At 42.5% G+C, this 6228-nt stretch overlaps 1 protein-coding gene across 1 annotated transcript in view; it reads left to right on the plus strand.

Moving 5' to 3' along the window:
- Window positions 1–3941, plus strand: part of LOC142583108 (transmembrane protein 245) — a 50929-nt gene extending 46988 nt beyond the window's left edge. The window contains exon 16 of the mRNA XM_075693432.1: window positions 3153–3941. The gene's annotated coding sequence lies outside the window, so the exon portion shown is untranslated. The remainder of the gene's footprint in view (window positions 1–3152) is intronic.
- The last annotated feature ends 2287 nt before the right edge of the window (window positions 3942–6228 follow it).

Here is a 6228-nt window from a genome sequence, read left to right on the forward strand (position 1 = left end):
ATTCACATTGAAGCATAAGATTTTTTTTTTCCCTGTTGCAATATACTATCCTAATGCTCACAAATGGGTGAAAAACTTCAGTGCAGAATACAGAAGCCAGAGAGATCTTGCTGGAATGTATAGTCTCTTGGTTGCTTAAATTTCCCATCCAAAAGCTCATGCTGGTAGTGGTGGGTCTCCTCGATTTGTTGTTCTGGACTGTCCTGCACTACCCGAGATGCTGCATGCGCCTACATTCATTGGCTGAAAGCAGCACCTGAGGCAGTGCAGGACAACAAGTGAGAGAGACCCAGTATCGTCACTCTTGCCACATTCACAACAGTCAGAATTCACAGCTGACAACATGTAGCCTGCATATGTTATCACCAAAGCACAGGCATTCACAAAGGTGGTGCTTCTGCGAAGCGAACATTGTAAGGAAGAAGGTGTAAGCTCTTACTCTCACTCTTCTAAAGCATGTGAAATGCAGAAATGCTCTTGTTGGGGAAACTGCTGAACCAACGTAAATTTTGCATATAAAATGAAGTTAAATGCTACTAACTGCATTGTGGTCGTGTGTAAATGCAGAAAATGAACATGGTCAACGGTACATTATTTAAAAGATTTATTTAGTCCTCACTTTCTTTTTTCTATAATTGTAAAAGATCAGTAAATACTGCTTGCATGAATATAAAATGAACTTAAGCATAATGCCAGAAACTTGAACCTTCTGGCAACTTGAAAAGAAAGTTCTGGAAATTTGAAATATAGAGAGAAACAGGATTCTGTACATAATGCAAACTAAGAGGGCATAATGTAGCCACGGGTGCCACCACGGGTGTTTCATAAATGTGCTGCTAGCCCATCTTGGACCAGCTGCACATGTGTCAAAGTATGTCTGCAGTGCATGATAGCAGATAATTAATCAACATCGGCCAAATCCAAAAAAAACTCTCGTAATTCGCTGTGTTATTGAACCTGTTAGTGTGTCTGAAGTACACTAACTTATTTTAATAGTTTGCTTACATAACATAATTGTCCATGTGAGTTTTACAATTCTTATGAAGTCATATTCTGTAGAATGACATGCAATAAATACAGCACTTGGCAGGTGCTGTTTACAGAATACTGCTATCTGTTTTTGTAGTCTTGCAGAACAGCAATGCAGTATCTTCTATATTTTCCCATTTTTGTAGCTATGTAGCTGAATCACAGGTACCTGCTCCCAATTGCTACAAGATTTGTTTGTTTCAAATTTAACGAATTTCATACAAATCGGTTCAGCAGTTGGCCTCAGTTAAGATCATTTATGCATTTTTCGTGTATTTGGAACAAATTGGGCAAAAGCTAAACCTTTAGCATTAGTGTGGAGGGCACAGTTCCGTGGAGCCCAGAGGCCTTCAGTCAATGCATGGGACCTGCAAGCATGTGCTCTTAGAGCAATTATAGCAAACCAGCATGTGCACCTTGCTTACATGTCCTTGTCCATAGAGCTGTACACCACCCATGCCCCACCTTTACTTTATTAATCTTTTTAAGCCCAATTAATTGCATCATAACATGTAGACCTGTCACCTAATCTCTCTATCCTAGCTTGGCAACAATTCCCTAATGAACCAAACTAGTAAGCGTGACACAAAGCATAGCAAATAAGCATGCTATTTGCACAGGGAGCGCATTGCATATGCTTTTAGACTTTGCTATTTTGATGTGTGATGACGTCGATCAGCCTTTTCCTGTGTCTCTTTGTTAGCACGAGGCCCAGGCAGGTGCCCAGCCTATATATTTCTCTATAATTCTTCCAGAGCTAATTCAAAAAACACCAGTAGAAATCTTTATTTTACACTTTTTACTTTCCACACTTTTTTTACGCTTGGTTAATTGTTCTTGGCAGTGTTCTTCCTGCGTATCTTTCCTGCGCGAGCCCATTTGATGCAACTCCTTGTTTGTCAAGAAAAGGAGAGGTGTATCTCACAGGCGTACCATGAGATACACCTTATTTAATTTCTTTTTTGCGGGTTTACACGTCTTTATGGCGAACAGTGGGCATTATTCACAATTGTAATTAAAGGTACCCCCCCTTCCGAAAAAAAATCCTGGGTACGTGCCTGACGAGGCCTATGCTGGCATCGTGGTGAACAAAGACTATGAAAAGCAATGCATGCGCTCAAACTGGCGGTAAACAATTTCTTTGTTTGAGAATGTTATGTACCATTTCACATCATTTTGCAGTGCTCGCCTTTACCAACTGTTGTTGTCTTAAAGTGCCAAAAACGACCACACCTCCTTGGACACACATGTGCATGGAGGAAGAACATTACCATCGTGATGAATCCACATAGTATTGTTCTCTGCCACTTCTCATGAAGGGTGCCTTATTTCAATGGTTAAACATGCACTTTTGCTTTGTGTGTCTTGTACGTGAAAACAGTGTAGATGACATTGAACATTGAGAAGAGCACCAATGTGTTGAAACGAGTGTTTGTAAGCATCATGCTTACAACTTTCTACAGTACAAACTTGTGAATTAGGTAACACAATGCACAATCAACCCTTCTTAAACATAAAAATTCTTTACAGAGCAAAACCAATTGCTGTACATGAACTTAACACATTTGAACGAATTTGATCAGAGTGGTGTGCAGAAATCCCACACATATAGAAACTTTTTTGCACATTAAGTAACTCCATGCAAACGAAATTACTCTTTAACCCTCTCCTGTAATACTCCTGAATGTGCACAGACTATATCTTTTGACAGCATCAGAACAAAGATGATTAAGTGCCAGTTTTGGACTATGCCTCTGCAGCCCAGTGTAGAATGTGGCAATGGCCATCAAGCTTTTTTGTGAAAGGTTTATAGTTTTATTGTGCAGACGCATAAAGTAATAAATTAATGAGAAAGAACTCTTCAGTTCTTTATGCAAGTGCAGCTTGTAACTTGCATCACAACTGCTAGAAGACTACTTAGTGCACTGAATGTGTTATGGCTCAGCATTTGCTCAATGAGCCCTGCATTACATTCAGCTAGTAGCGAGTACTATGACCATAATGCTGTCATCGTGCTCACAACAGCATTATGTTGAGACTGCACAAGTACTTAGGAGTCGGCAAGTGTACTGCACAGCAGGGCAAATTGCAGTGATCCCTTGCACGTTCACTTTCTCTTCCAGGTACAACAGCAGATGAAGCATCCTGGCGTCCACTGACAACCTGCCTCGTTACCAGCTGCTAGTCATTTTGTGCCTTGCTCAGCCGATTTCAGATTGCCAATGTATGCCTTCCGTCTGCAGCGCACAACAGCTTCTGCAGCCTACATCCTTTGGCTTGTGCAAGCACCCTCTTATGTTTACACAATGTTTCCTTATCATATGTATTCTATGCCAACTGGTGCAGCACAGCAGAATAGAACACGTTGTCGCTTCGTGTAAATGGTTTGAAAATATGTCGAAGCAATAATACTCGCAATGTCACAAATTCGCCTCGTGCTTGCATTTCTACATGGCCTAAGTACTACTAACACCAAAGAACATTTTGTACTTTTACTGGTCACATCATTTGTTGAAGCTTGCGTTGTGGTCATCGAGCCACGTGACCAGGAATGACAACTTTTTGTGTTTGATTTGTATACGTCCAGAAAGCATTGTTACGGGCAAAACCTTGCATTTGACTAGCACAGTTAAGAATTTTCACCAAGCTCAATAATTTCAGTGATGGATCTGTCTTTGCTAGTTCCTCTAATACTGTGTGATTCAAGGATGAATGTTGAATAGATCAATGGCAGGTAACTTGGTTCTTCAATATAGCCTCCCATCATGTTGCTTGTTGCCTAATCCTTGTTGGTACAGAAGCTGCTTGCTATTCAGACTATCGACAATATACATAAAATCTGGAGGTGCAACTATTGATGTTATTTAAACTATTGATGTTATTTACAAAATAAAGGTTGTGTTTAATGGAAATGTGTGTGTGTGTGTCTTCAAATTTCTGAATTGAAGTGAATGGAAATTATTTGGAATTGTCTATTGGTGTATTTTCAACAAGTAGCAAACAAAAGATGGAGGGAAAAACCTACTTATTAGCAGATTTATGAACACTTAGATGAGGACATACATCGAAATAATGGGCAGAGAGCGAACCCCCAAAAGGTCAGCAACGATTTCCAAAAGCAATCTTGAGCTGATGTTATACTCTTCATAGAGATTACTCAAGCTGGCAGAAGTTTGGATGAAGAACATGAAAAACTTTGTGAAGGCCCTGCGCTGGCTACCACATCTTTCCTGCTTTACTAACCTTTCTTGCAACTTTCATAAATGAATTTTACCACACACACTATAGTTTTTCTCGTCAGTATATGCAAGGTCTTTCCAGAAAGTTCACCTTTATAAATTACTGTCCGGAAGACAATTTCAATGCAACTTGTACTGCCCTCTAGTGGCACACTTAGTGTACCAGCTGGCAAAAGCAGCTTTGTCTACATTCATATGTTTTGTTACACACTTCTGTGAGAAATGATGTTGACTGCTTTTGGGTATTCTTCCCATGCACGTTGAAATGGCCAAGTCAGGTGAGCAGCCAGTTTTCATGATGTTCTGCATAAAACTTGGAAAATCTTTTAAGGAGACATATGAGATGTGACAAACAGTTGTTGGGAATTCAACTTTAGGGAAAGCTGCAGTGCACAAGTGGTGGAAACGCTTTGAAGATGGCTGCACTTCTGTTGAAGATGACCGTTCAGGAAGACCGGCTACTTCAAATACTGATTCCACTGTGGAGGAAGTGAATTAAATTATTCATTCCAACCGTCGCCTGACAGTTCGGGAAGTAGCTGAAGAGGTTGGCATCTCAAAAACTGTGTGCCATGACATTCTGACTGACTTGTTGGGAATGTGCCGCCTTGCAGCAAAATTTTTGCCACTGCTTTTGTCAGGTGAACAAAAACACACAACTGAAAACGAGCGTAGGGCATCCGGGAAAAATTTATAAGTGTCGTGAAGCACTTTTGGCAGTAGGCGTTCGTGACTAGAATGATGGAGCAGCGAGAAATAATTCAGCCGATCAAGCACCGAAACAAGGTTTGTCTCTCTCATCGTTCTCTCTCAAAGCCACAGCCCCACTACTCCTTAGTTTACAGTACAGCTATCTCCCTCACGGAAAAAGAAGCCATCCCAGCGACCTACGGGTAGGACAACACAGGCGGGTCATAGTACGGCTTTAGACGCTGGACATGCACAATTTCACGTCCTCGAAGGCGACGATACAAAGGTAGCTCGAGGGGTTCCACGATGTAGTTGACTGGAGACATTTAGTTGATCATGCGGTATGAGCCCTGGTACTTTGACACGAGTTTCGGTGACAATCCAGGGGTAGGGGCTGGAAGCCAGAGCCACACTAGCGAGCCAGGAGCATGGGAAGTTTCTCGATGGTGCTTCTGGCGTTGTTGGTCTTCTGCTGTAAATATACGGGATAGCTTGTGACACTCTTCTGCGTGTGCAACAGCTTCGGATAAAGTAGTGGTTTCCGTGGTGTCAGGGCAGTACGGAAGGATAGTATCCATTATGGAAAAAGGTTCGCGTCCGTACAGGAGAAAGAAGGGCAAAAATCCCGTGGTAGTCTGCATGGCGGTATTATAAGCGTAGGTCAGAAATGGTAGAACATGGTCCCATTTGCTTTGGTCGGATGCAACATACATGGCCAGCATGTCACCAAGAGTGCGATTAAAGCGCTTGGTCATGCCATTTGTCTGCGGATGATATGCAGTAGTGGTGCGATGAATGATGCGGCATTCTTTGATGAGAGCCTCGGTGACGTCTGAGAGGAAAATGCGGCCTCTGTCACTAAGTAATTCCCTGGGGGCTCCGTGGCAAAGAATGATGTGGCGCAGGAGAAACCAGGCGACGTCACGTGCACAAGTACTGGACAAAGGGGAAGTTTCCGCATAGCGCGTAAGATGGTCGATGGCCACAATTACCCAGCGATTGCCGTCTGATGTGGTTGGCAGAGGTCCATAAATGTCGATGCCTACTCGATCAAAAGCATGTGCTGAGCAAGGCAACAGCTGCAATGGGGCGGTTGCACGACGAGGTGGATCTTTGCGGCATTGGCAAACGAGGCAGGAGCAGACATAATGACGGATTAATCGATACATGCCCTGCCAGTAGTAACGAAGGCGTAGACGCGCATATGTCTTTAGTACACCTGCATGCGCACACTGGGGGTCATCGTGGAACGCTGCACAAATATCCGAAC

Source organism: Dermacentor variabilis, chromosome 5 (genome assembly GCF_050947875.1).
Source record: "Dermacentor variabilis isolate Ectoservices chromosome 5, ASM5094787v1, whole genome shotgun sequence".
Classification (NCBI taxonomy): Eukaryota; Metazoa; Arthropoda; class Arachnida; order Ixodida; family Ixodidae; genus Dermacentor; species Dermacentor variabilis.